The sequence below is a fragment of the Malaclemys terrapin genome, chromosome 2, assembly GCF_027887155.1.
Source record: "Malaclemys terrapin pileata isolate rMalTer1 chromosome 2, rMalTer1.hap1, whole genome shotgun sequence".
NCBI lineage: Eukaryota > Metazoa > Chordata > Testudines > Emydidae > Malaclemys > Malaclemys terrapin.
Genome location: NC_071506.1, coordinates 145,353,405 through 145,367,541, shown reverse-complemented (window position 1 = coordinate 145,367,541; position 14,137 = coordinate 145,353,405).

The window sequence follows — 14,137 nt, the reverse complement described above, 5'->3', positions numbered from 1 at the left end:
ATCTAAGTTCACTATAGCCACTGGATCCCCTTGGTCCACATGCCTGTTAACCCCCTCAAAGAATTTTGGAAGATTTTTATATCATGTTTACATTATTCCTTGACACTAATAGCAGTATTGTTTTCTTGTCATGAAACAGTTTGACATCTTGACACAAAGTGTTTCATTACACCACAAACAAGAGACATTTTGCTCTAGAAAAAGATTATTAAAACAAAAAACAGATGGACTGAAATCAATAACAAGTTCCCTTTCATTTGAGCAGAATTAGGACTTAGCCCCAAGGATTTTTGCTGCTGCTGGTAAAGGTTTTTAACATTTCCTCTAGAAGAGAGAGCACGTAATTTCACCCTAATTTCCTCTTCTCGCAAAAATGCTGCCTGCTCACTATCTATGACACTTCAGTAGGCAAGAGGTTGTTTCAAAAACAAAACACTAATATTTTTTGCTACCTAGATGCCAATATGTATATATAAATAAAATAACAGACACAGTTAATTTGATAATCTTGATTTTGAATATTTACTAGTGGCAGGGAGTTTGAATGACCCTTAGACGTTTGTTAAAAAAAATCTGCAGATTGTTTCTTCACATGGCCTGCAAATCTGTTCGTAATCATTTGGACAGGTCATTGGTTCTTACCTTTGAAGGTGTCTAGAAAGGTTGTTGACAATGTTCAGCTTTTTTTCCACCATCAGTAGACTCTGGGTAATTCAAATTCATTTGGGAAGCATGTCGTTCCAAACTGTGGAGAAGTGTACAATATGTCAACATATTTTGAAACTGTAGCGCTACCAGTGAAACTTGTTCATATGTTTATTAACAGAGCACTATTTTCTTCCTATAATATGAAAGAAAAAAGCAGCTATATTGCCACTGATTTTTTTCCACACAATTGGCAGTATCCCTGTCTCCAATAACGTATCTACTATTCACTTTATATTCTTTTTTAAACCAATCATACAACATAATGGGAGTCTGATACCAACTACATTTTGGATGATGAGATTTGCAAAGTGAAAAAACAGAGGCAGGAGGGAGAAAGAGTTGTATTTCTCCTCTGTCCCTGCTTCCTACCCCTCTCCCCGCCAAATTTTCTGTCACACATTCTCTTCCCAGAAACAGGCTCCTGTACCCCTTCTCTATTTCTTGCTCCAGTTTGGCACAGGAGAGATAAAATGGCACATAGGTCAACCCAGGTTAGATTGGTAGCCCCCTTCAGAGGACAATGGCATTGCTCAGGGCCTGTAAGTCTTGTTACTTGCTGGAGACAAAGCAACTCTTTGAATAGAGTCCAACGGGGAATGGACTCTTGTACAAGAGTTGTTGGGTTGCTCACAGCACAATTCTATTTTTCCAATTTAACTGAATTCCACATACTCAATCCCAGTTGCCTTTCACTGCCTTTGACTCACTCCTCAAAACCTTTCCTCCTCCTGACTCCACTTCTCTCTCTGCACAGGATCTCACTGAGAAGACAAAATATAAAGTGACCTTTTCCCTCCCCTTAGCTTGGTGCTGAGACCTCTGTCTACCATGCTACCTAACATTTTCTCATTGTTTGCGTGTACTTTCTCATCCACCTGTATCCATTTGTTCTTTCCTGTAAACTCTTTGGGACAGGGACAGTCTTTTGTCCTGTTTGTGCAGCACCTAGCACAATGGGATCCTGGTAAATGTCTAGCGCTCCTACGCACTATGGTAATACAAATAAAATAAATAATATAACAAACAATAAAACACAACTGGTAACATGCCTAAATTGGTGGCCTTCATGTGTAATGTGTTCAGTCTGCTGTTGCTTTAACTAGGTCAGGTGACTGGTGGTTTGCAAAAACTGGGACAAAATACTGAAAAAAAGGAAGATTCAGAAACATGGTCACTTATTAATTTTAGTCTTTGAGTATCTGGAATTATGGTGTTTTAAACCCAGATTTTCAAAAGTGACTACATTAAAAGGTACATGCATCCTGCACTTGACATATGCACATAAATTAAGGTGTACACAATCCTGACTTGCACACACATTGACTAATGAATGCATGCAGACTGAGTATATGCACAAGTGCATGCTCGAAACTGTAGGCCTTAATTTAAAGGTAGGCTTGTAAGGATTATGTTTTTATCTATAAATGTTGGTAAACATTGATTTCACAACACACAAACTGATGAAAAATATATTTCCATCAATAATGATAGAAATTTACAAATAGGCAAATAAGAAAAATGCTGCTTCAGAACTTAAATAGCATTTGATTTAAAGATATTTACTTTGTATATTTTGATATATGATGTTGACAATTTATGTTTTAACAGCTACAAAGTTTTACCTTTTTGAATCTCAGTATCTTCTGTCATTAAATAATTGTTTGATCATCATAGTTTCCCAAAACATTGAAAAATTTAATTGGAAAAAAAAAACACTTAAAAATAAACATTGATATTCCAGTTAACATTATTTTTTAAAAGGTCACATTCTGCCAAGCCTATCTATAGGCCAACTAACACTGGATTCTGGATATTCATATTAAACAAGTATACAATCAAGTAGTATTCTCAAGTGATTAGTACAGTTGAACATGCCAGGACTACTGAGCAGTATTCTTGTCTCTTATGTACTTTCAGACAAATCAGTTAACCTGCTCAAGACTCAATTTACCTGACTGTAAAATGTGAATACTGAACATATCTCAGCGGTGTTGTGATAATTAATGTTTTCCAAATGATTTGTGATTCCCCAGGTGCCACCTATAACTGCAAAGAGTTATTCATTATCTAATCATATTAGATAACCACTGTAACATATTGAAAGTGCATATATTTGGAGAAATTTACTAAAAGAACAATTTAAAAGATCAACAATGCTCGTGCCTTCTTACACAAAGGCTACTAAATAATTTTCAAGAATAATGTACCTTGCATTTTTATATCTCTGATCTGCCCAGCTCAGCTGAAAGTGCTGTTCAATATTCTAACAAAGCAATTTCATCTCCCAGAGCAAATGCACATTTTCAAGGAATTGGAGGGTCCCCCCCTCCCCTCCCAACACATAGTTGTATTGAAAGATTGCTTAACATTGCACAGTAAGATGTTAAAAAATGCAGGGTCACTTCACCAGTTTTATTTTCAGTGAAGTGTTGAGTCATCTACAAATGTTGAGGAAAGAAAATTTTCTATACCAGAAAATTACTTTTTCCTATAATGTATCTGTCGAAATCTACCAGCTAGTTTGATAGAATTTTGCTGAGTTTGTGAAAAAGGGCAACCCTCTGAGAACTTCTTAGAGATTTGTTGAATTTCATGTATTATATCTACAGTCGAATCTGAAAAATGTGTTTACTTCCAAACATAAACCTTTCAATGACATTGGATTTGTCTGTTACAGTCTGTAAAAAAGCCACTAATCAGATTTATTCTCAATGTATGCTGAATGTTGGACAACTCTGACAGAGAACAGACATTTTTTGCCGAAGCTGGTTACCACAAATTTTTCAGTTCTAAATACTGTAAAATATACTTTTTGGATATCTTTACTTGCAGAGCTCTAATTGCCAATATAACTTGACTTTGATGTGATGGAAAAGTTGTAATTTCAGTACCTACAAAACCAAGGCAAAGACAGAAGAGGTGGGGTATTGTCCTGCTTTTGCTGCCTTAGTTAGAAGTATGGTTATTTTTCTCACCCCTGGTGAAATCGGAAGGCAGGTTTTCACTGTCAGAAAACTGTCATGTAACCACAAGAGGCTGTTATACTGAAAAATAAAACAGAGAAATATTTGCCAAATGGTTAACATCCTATTGTGAAAAATTCTGGGTAATAATGTAAATTGGTACAATGTAAAATAAGGCACAACACTGGCATTTCAACGAAGTGGAAATGGTGAAATTTTGTCCTGGATTAAATTTGTGAATATTTGGAAGATGTGCAGAATAAAAATGGCCAGCAAAAAAGTATAGGTTTAATCCAGCAAGTTGCTCAACACATGTGAGGCCTGCCAGTCACATATTCAGTTTTCTAGGAAGTGGCCAATTTGTACCTGCAGATTTACAAGGATAAATGTAAAAAGCTCTTTTAAAAAATATCCTAAAATATAATGCTGACATAATAGTAATGATGATCTTAGTGGACATCATAGGCATAGAAGAAGTACAAAGAAAAATTGTATGAACATACAAGAGAGAAAAACTGACCAATAAAAAGTAGAGTTGAAAAGGGAATGAAATTAATGAACAACAACAAAGTTAGCCAGTAGGATCTATGCTGTGAGACAGTTTTTATATTTTTTTGTAAAATGCTCTTTTATCAAATCACAGAAAATCAGTTTTTTAGACTTGTCTTAGAGTATCAGAAAAAGATTAAGTTAATGGAAGGGAAGGTTAGTACAGTAACTGGAGTTCTTTGAGATATTTTTCCCTATGAGTTCTTCACTTCAAGCACACATACTCTGTATGTACCTTTGACTGGACACTTTTGGTAGTAGTGCCCATTCACTCTGCACATACAACTTCGCTATCCTCATGCCCCACACCGAAAGCATACAAGACAGTTATGAATGAACCATCCTCAGCTCCTTCTTTACCACAAAGTCCTGGCAAGACAAGATTCTGAAGCAGAGGAGAAGGGTGAGTATTGTGACAGATATCACTGCTCTACAGCCAAAATGCTTCTGAAATAAATGTAGTCAAACTGTACTAATCCTGGGTCACTGAGAACGAAAATGATGCTTAAAATTGTTGATTGGCTCTAGTTTTCAAGATATGCTATTGGGTCAGTATATACGACCCTTGACTTAGGAATGGCGGAGGATAAGTGAGTTATAAAGGGAAGGGATCTCAATTTAAACCAGAAATGACTAAAATAATCTTTGACTAGATCTATGAATAAATCTATGACTGGGTTTGGACAGTACTTGCTTTTTAGATAAAACAATGAATGATGCAATCTGAAGATGGTATTGCATCATACATGATATGAATTGCATCATGTTATTCCTAGAAGTCATGGATGATGCAATCATAATGAAGCTTACATCACTCTGCTGAACAAATTGCCCTATATCAGCTCTAGAAATCATACAGTGTTGTGCTCTCTCTTATTTGTCAGTGTTTGATTTTGCAAAGGGACACATTTCTGTTTACCCAAAGTAAGCAGAGATGCCTCGTACTTGTGTGAACAGTGCAGATAACTTCTGCTATGTTTGTGGTGAAGTGACTTTTGCATCACAAAAGCGCAGTATAACCACTATGGTTAAGAAAGCCTATCACCTTTATTTTGGCTGCAAAATTGGAGATCAGGACAAGAGGTGGGCCCCACACATATGCTGCAACACTTGTGCAACAAATCTTCCACCAGTGGTTGAACAGGAAAAGGAAATCTATGCCTTTTGCAGTGCCAATGATTTGGCGAGAGCCAACAGATCATACCAGCAATTGTTACTTCTGCATGGTGCCTCCAGTTGGGAAAGGTGTTTCAAAGAAGAAAAAGTGGTCTGTGCATTATCCAAACATTCCATCAGCTATACGCTCAGTACCCCACAGAGAAGGATTGCCAGTTCCTGATGCACCAGATCATTCTCACTTGAGTCAAACGAGGAAGAGGAAGAGGAAGAGGATGAGGATGAAACTTCTGGTCCTGAATCATCAATGTCACAGGACCCACATTTTCTCCCATCCTCCTCCTCTGAACCACACCTCATAACACAAGGTGAACTGAATGACGTTGTCAGGGATTTGGAACTACCCAAGAGTAAGGCAGAGCTGTTGGGCTCAGGACTACAGCAGTGGAATCTCCTGATGTTAGGGTTTCCATGTTCCGTGACCGTCAAAAGGATCTTGTCCCATTCTTCTTCATGGAAGGTGATCTTGTAGCCTGCAACAACATCGATGGTGTGATGGCAGCCCTCAACATCGTTTACGATCCAGATGAGTGGAGACTGTTCATTGATTTATCGAAGACAAGTCTTGAAGCTGTTTTACTGCATAATGGCAATGTTTTGCCATCAATTCCAGTTGGTCATGCAGTTCATATGAAGGAAACCTATGACAACATGAAACAACTTTTGAGGTGCATAAACTATGACCAACATCACTGGCAGCTTTGTGGTGATTTGAAGGTTGTTGCTCTCTTGCTTGGTCTGCAGACTGGATACACAAAGTACTGCTGTTTTCTCTGCGAATGGGATAGTCATGCAAGAGATTCCCACTACATCAAGATTGGCCACTCCGACAGTCATTGGAGCCTGGGAGGAAAAGTGTTCAGCATCCACCACTCGTTGAATCAAGGAAGATTTTGTTACCACCCTTACACATCAAGCTGGGTCTGATGAAGAACTTTGTCAAGGCCATTGACAAAACACAAGCAGCTTTCAAGTACTTCCGTGGAAAATTTCCAAGGTTAAGTGAAGCTAAGATAAAGGAAAATGTCTTTGTTGGTCCTCAGATTCGTGAACTTCTTTGAGATGATGCATTTGACCATGCACTGCGTGGCAAGGAAAAGACGGCATGGAAAGCCTTCCAGTTAGTGGCAATACATTTTCTCAGAAACAACAAGGCAGACAACTACAGGTTGTTGGTGGAAAACCTCCTCAAGGCATACAAAAGCCTTGGTTGCAACATGTCACTAAAGATACATTTTTTGCACTCTCATCTAGATTTTTTTCCACCGAACTGCGGAGCAGTGAGCAACGAGCACGGCGAGCAATTTCACTAGGACATTACAACAATGGAGAAACGCTATCAGGGCAAATGGAGCCCATTAATGCTTGCAGAGTATTGCTGGACAGTGACAAGAGATGCTCCATTTAATGAATACAAGAGACAAGCCAAGAAGCGCCAAGTAGACACTGAATAGGACTAAGCTATGTACAGAATAGTTTTTTGCCTTTTGGTTCATAATAAATTTTATTTATATAACCCTTTTGCTGATTTTTAAAGTGTTACATAAACAGGACAGGTGAAATATTATCATGTAAAGCAACCATAAACACACGAAAAGACCTAGGTTTACAATTTATGATTTAAACTCTACTATCCACACAATATACATAGACATAAAATGTAAAAACTTAAATATCTTAGAAACAGTAGCCAATCACTTGTTTTAATTGTCATATTTGAATTCAGCACATCAAAATACATAATAAATGGCACATTTTATCTCTGAAGCAGACGACTTCTCAAAAATTGTAGACCAGTATATTTTGAAGAACTCTAATTATTGTACAAGGTAAGTAATCACTCCTTCTTCAAGTAATGTCCCTATGGGAACTCCACTTTAGGCAATTCACAAGCAGTACTTCCTACAGGAGGTGGGTGCTTATGAGCGCAGTATAAGACTGATGAAAAACGACAGGTTCAAAAGCAACATCTGCATTGGAGGTATGAACCAGAATATAGTGCTTTTAAAAGGTATAAACTGAAGCCCATGTGGCAGCTGTATAGATTTCTGCTTCCCTTCAACTCTCTCTGCAAAGAAAGAAGCAAACCACCTGGAGGAAGCTCTAAGGCAGTGGTGGGTAACCTTCAGTGACATGGTGGCTGCCGCTTCCCACAGCTCCCATTGACTGGGAGCAGTGGGTGGCCGTGCCTGAGGATGGTCAATGTAAACAAACTGTCTCGTGGCCCACGAGCGGATTATCCTGATGGGCCACGTGCGGGCCACAGGTTGTCCACCACTGCTCTAAGGGGATTTGGGTTCTTTCTAGATAGGAAGCCAAAGCTCTAGTGTCTAAAGTGTGAATAGAGGATTCCTCCCTGAAGTGGTGAGGTTTAGGGTTAAAAAATATAACAAACAAAATAAAACCAAAAAACGTAAATGCCCTGATTAACATGCAAATCTGCAGTTACTTTAGTTCAGGAGTATTCAATAGGCAGACTGAGGACCAAATCCAGATTGCCAGATGCTTTTGAATGGACCATGAAATCTTGTTACTTATTATAATTATTGTTATTACAGTGTGAAAATATTTCTCTTGAGTCTGGACCTTGATTACACCTTGACCAAGAAATTTGGACCTTGACAAAAAAATAATTGACTACCCCTACTTTATTAAAAGTAGGAACTTTAGTGGTCTAAGTGATACCTTTTCCCAGTAGAAGACAGTATGAGGGGCAAGTAGGAGAGACCAGTCATTAAGACCCCAACCTTGCTGTCCTCCTAGTTGAAATGACTGCCACTAAAAAGGAATGTTTCACAGACAAATGTAGCAGGAAACATTTGGCTAATGGCTCAAAGAGGTTTCACAAGGGACTTGAAGACAAAGTTCAGATCTCATGCAGCGGTGTGTTCTCTGACATCTGGGAAAGCCCTTAATAAATGAATAGGTAGTAGGGTGAGCAAATACCGAAAATCCTTCTGGGGGAGTGGGGATGGGTAGAAATAGCAGCTAAGTTCACTTTAATGGAACTCAGAGACAGATCCAAGTTATTTAAGGCAAAAAGGTAGTCCAAGATATATGATAGAGGAGAGTTGAGAGGGGAGAAGCCCTGTTGAGTGCACCTGTGGTGCAATCTCTTCCACTTCTATAGGCTTGGCTTTTTTTCTAGATGACGACTTTCTGCTGTTCGGTACTACTTCCTGCACTTGGTTTGAGCAGTCCATTTTTATCCCTGAGAGCCAATGGCAGTGCAGTGAGTTTGGGATGAAGAACCTTCCCTGAGTCTTGGGTCAGTAGGTTGGCTATCAGTGTTAGATTAAATGATGTGTGGGATGAAAGGCAAGCTAGATATGGGAACCAGACTTGTTTTGGTCAGGCTGGTGCTATTAAAAGGGCACTGGTTTTGCCTTGTCTGATTTTTGCCTTGTCAGGGTTTTGAAGAGTAATGGAACTGGAGAACAGCAATAAACTTTCTTGATAAAATAAAAATATTTATTAATAAGCATGCATTTAAAAAGTACAGCATTAACCCATTGCCATGCAGGACAGCTACCATTACCACACCAGAACAGCTGTAACAACAGAATCTTAAAGAAAAATAAACCAACCAACCCCAAAGTGCATGAACAAGTGCAAACAGTGAAATCATGTACAAGATAGAACTCCCCTGCATGTCTCCTGAACCCCCATTCTCCTTTCCCTTCTTTCTCCATTTGCCATGCATTTGGAGCCTGGGGAGGGGCACAGAAATAGCCATGGGGGAGGTGGGAGCAATATGGAAGACTACATGGAAGTTACTACTTCCAAAGCATCCATTTCTACCAATCATCTTCATACTCCTTACTTAATTCTTCACATTGTCTCTTTCACAAAGTCTTTTGGCAATGGGTAATTTTGTATTCTGTTTTGATAAGGGGTAATTACATATTGGCATGACTGACTCGCCTATCCCCCTCCCCAGCCAAAAAAAAGTTAGGGAGATGTTAATGCAAATGCAAAAAGTAATAGGCCATTGTATCTATCCATCGCTCTAAAATAAGTTTAGAATCTGCCATTAAAATATAGATTATTTTGTTTGGTTCCTACCTACCACTCTTCACCATTCTACTACTGCAGGCTTGGCAAATCCATTTGCACCCAGAGTCAGTTTTCCCCCCAACAAAATATATAATCTTGTTAGAAAGAAGTGTAAAATTCTGAAACATGACAAAAATAACCAACCTTTTACTGTCTGATAACCATTTATTAATTTCTCTGAGTCTAATAAGGATGGTATTAAACCAGCCAATCTGGTGTCCTTTATAACAATGACGGTAAAAAATTGAAAATGTCATTGCTGACCTTACTTATTACCTGATCTTTTATATCAGTTGGCATGGAACTTGCAATTGCATTTTAACATGCTGTGTTACTGCAAGACTGATTTATGCTCATTCTTATTCACTCCGTTTTTTGTAAACTAATAGTTACATGTTGATCATTGCCTAAAGCAAATATTTTAGATAATGTTATACCTGGTATTAGAAAACTAAAATAGCAAGACAAGTGCATAACAAGATCTGATGGCTATAGCTGAAGAAAGCAAATATTAAACTGGAAATAAAATGAAAATAGTTAACAGTGATTGCCCACTGGCACAGGTCACCAAAGAACATGATAAAATCTCCATCACTTGGAGTTCTGACATCAGGATGTCCTTCTGAAAGATTAGCCCAATAACCTAATGTTGAGCTAGAGCTTAAACACACAGATAAAATTCCACTACATGAAAGTATATGCCCTGAGTGGTCAGATTAATTGATCCTAATGGCCCCAACTGACCTTAAAAACCTATTAATTCTGTGCATTCTGTAGTGTTTCCAATATGCGCCCAGATATAGGTGCCATTTTGAGTTTTCTCCACAACAAAAAAGAATTCAAACACAGGCTACTTTAAAAGCCCTGAGAAAGTCACAGTTCATTTTCAATTTGATAGAGCAATAACATTAACAGAACATGAGTTTCTGCTTCAATAATGGTCTGTAATAGCTTAAAAAATAAAGGTCTCAGTTTAGCCTTTGCATTTGTGTGTTAGCAGTGTAGGCCATTGTGGAGCATCAACTCACATATTAACATTATTATCACTTACTTATGTGGAATGGATTAAGAGACAGATGGCTGAACTTCTAGCCCCTAAATAAAATTAAGAAAATCTATTCTTGAAAGCTCAGTATGCAGTATTTGTAAAACACTATAGGCCAAATTCTTTTCTCACTTATATATGTGTAACTCAGATTAAAGTCAGCGGAAGTTAACTAGGGCAGAATTTAACTCAGTAGCTGTTTTCTATATGAAACAGAATATAATATATTAGTAATAATGCATCATACAACATCATGTATCAGATTAAATGCACCACTCATTAGAAATAAATCCATTGTAGACCATGTCCCAAGATTAACATCTCCTGATCTGAGTTAAGAGTTTATGTGCATCTCAGCTTCATCTCAATTTATATTCCACAGATGCCTCACATTTCTTTCTGCAAGTAGGTTCTACAAGCTACTTAATTATATGCTTAATTTAAGCGTGTGAGTAATTCTACTAACTTCAACAAGACTGCTCACATGCTTAAGTGCATTTCTAGACCAGAGCATTCTGTAGTAACAGAACATTATTTGTTGACATGCAGTTTCACTGACAAGATGTTGTAAGTATAAGAAACAATGACAGCAGTCAATGGAACAAAATATTGTCACAAGCAAGTTGTCTCCTGTTACCACACCCAATCAGATTTTCAAAAGATGGCCACTCTATTCTCCTTCCCCTATCTACATTAGCCTTTTTTCATTCTAAAGAAAACTTCCACCATTGCTAACACTGCTGCAGGTAGTCCACTAGTTGCCATGCTGGAAGCATTAGTGTAGACGGGGGCACCAGCAGCTGTTGGTGTTTGTACCACTGTGTGGCATAAGCCAGTTTGGAGCATGTTAAGGTGACTTGGTATTTAAAGCAGTTGCCGCTGTGTCAAGACTTACACTGTAAATGAACGAATGAAATGCAGTGATCTCATATAACAGCAGACAATTATTGCTATTTTACAAGAATGCATAGTGACCATTATATATTTAAAAAATACGTCATGAAAATAATCAGATACCAATAGTACAACATAAGCATTAAATAAGAAACATTATTGTTGTTCCTCCTGGCCTTAAAATCTGAGTGCACCAAGCATAATGCATGCAGGGTCAGAGTTAAGTTGCTTGTAGTAATCCCCTTCACCAAGAGATTCCTGAGTTTTGTCTGTTTAAACCACAACTTTAATATGCTGATAATGTTGGGTTTATGTTGTTCTTGTTTTTGTTGTATTTAATAGTTTTATGTATTACATTCTATGGTATAGAATATTGTGATTTCTCTTGAGGTCAAGAAGAAATCAAATATAATAGCAGATTTCTTTCAGCATTGTCTTTTTATCAAGACTAGACTTTTAAAGAGAACATTTATTGGCTCCTATTGAAATAAAAAGGCAGAATATTTTCATTTCAGCATACAACTGTATTTCAAGGGGTTTGAATATTGTAAAATATACACAGCATTAAAATAGTCATATTTAGTGGGGAAATATTTTTATGTTTGAATCTTGATTTATATAATGTATTTTTAAATTTTAATCTCTCTGCCAATGGCCTTACTCTTTATCAGGTACAGAATTAATTTAGCCAGTAGCACGTGTTCATGTGAGCTATAATTTTGAAGCCAAGACCTCTCCTGCATCCCAACCTCTTGTCCCAGCCCAGTGAAAGTGGGGGCGGGGAGAGTGAGCCACTGAGGAAGGGAGGAATGGAGAGAGCAAGGGTGGGGCCTCAGAAGGAGTGAGGCCTCATGGAAGGGGCGGGGAAGGCGTTTTCGGTTTTGTGCGATTAGAAAGTTGGCAAACCTAGCCATCAAACTGGCATTAATATGTAATTTACTCATGTAAATATGTCTGATAGTTTTTTAAAGGAAAAAAGGATCTCTTGGTTTATCTTAAAGCTAAAAATCAATAGATAGTTTTATTGGGGAATCCAAGCCAGTCCACAAGAACAAGAGTACAGAACTACCAATACAGTCACGTAGTTTCATTATAGCGCCACCCAGTTCCATGAGAGGACTGTCTGAAAGTAAAACTTAGTTTTTTTAAAGGGTTTTGTTATGAGGTAAGGGTCAGAAAACCAAACTCTGTTATTCAATAACCATTCTCCTTGAGGCCTTGTAAATGAGATATTGCATTCCACAGGGTGAACTCGTGAGTGGAAAAACACAGTCTCTCTTTCACACTCACACACACGCACACACACACACAGACAGACAGACAGAGACAGACAGACACAAAAAGACAGGCCTCCAACCATAAGGTGCATATCTGTGAAAATAAAAAGTCTAAGACAGACATAATCTTCTCTGGTTTTAACAATCCAGAACAGAATGAGGATTCTGAAAAACTACTGACAATTAAAATGCAAGTTGAATCTACAATTGTAATAAAATTAGAAAGACGGGAATTAAGCCCTAGCAATGAGAATCCAGCATTTTAAATAATAAGCCTAGAAAGATTTGCTTAATCAAATGCCACACTGACACTGCTAATATAAATCCTATTGCCCAACTGCCTTATTAAACCTCAGATTTAAAGGAGAAAAGTTAGAGGATCAAAGTGGATGAAATGTTAAGAGCTGAAATTATCTACATATTATGGGAAGATGTGGGTGTCAAATTCTAACAATTCTCAAGTATACCAATGACATTTTATTTGATGGAGTTGCAAAGTCCAGTTTCCACTTCTGCTTTTCCATAGTGCTGGTAATGCTTGCTCAATTTAAAAGATTTTTAAACTTTTAAAACCCTCCTCACCACTGTTTTTAGCTGTCTTCTCCTTTCTGCTGCCAAATAAAAGGAATTCACTTTTCTCAATCTAAATTACATTTACTCATTAATATTGCCACCTCAAATGTCTCTTCCCATTAATTTCCCCCTTCCTATTCTAATTCCGCTTGATTTCCCTCTTGTTTTTAGTCCCCCAGGATTTTCCTCACATCATCCAATCTTTTACGAGATCCACCTTCCTTGGTCCTTTTTCATCCAGTCTCTCAAATCTTGCTGCATTCACAGCTGCCATTGTCAGATGTTCCATTACATCTTGTACCTTCAACCAGTCCATAACTGTGGACGCTTTGGACCATTCCATTCTCTTGGCTCACCTGCACATATTTCCAATGCCCTCTTGTCATGTTTCAACTCCTTCCTATTAAATGGCTCTCATTGTCTGACAGTACAGTAGAACCTCAGAGTTATGAACACCAGAGTTATGAACTGACCAGTCAATCACACACTTCATTTGGAACCGGAAGTATGCAATCAGGCAGCACCAGCAGCAGACCAAAAAAAAAAGGGGGGGGGGGAGGGCAAACAGTGCAGTACTGTATTAAACAAACTACCAAAAAAGGGTGAAAGCAGCATTTTTCTTTTGCATAGTAAAGATTCAAAACTGTATGAAGTTCAGTGTTCAGTTGTAAACTTTTGAAAGAACAACCATAACACTTAATTCAGAGTTACAAACAACCTCCATTCCCAAGGTATTTGTAACTCTGAGGTACTACTGTACTTCCATCTCAGGAGACAGTTCAGTTTTCAACCCTCTGCTGTCTTCTCACACAATGTTGGCACTTGAAGTTAAAGGTAGAGACTGCTGTGGAATTCCTTATTTATCCACTGCTTCACACGGATTATTTTACACTGTA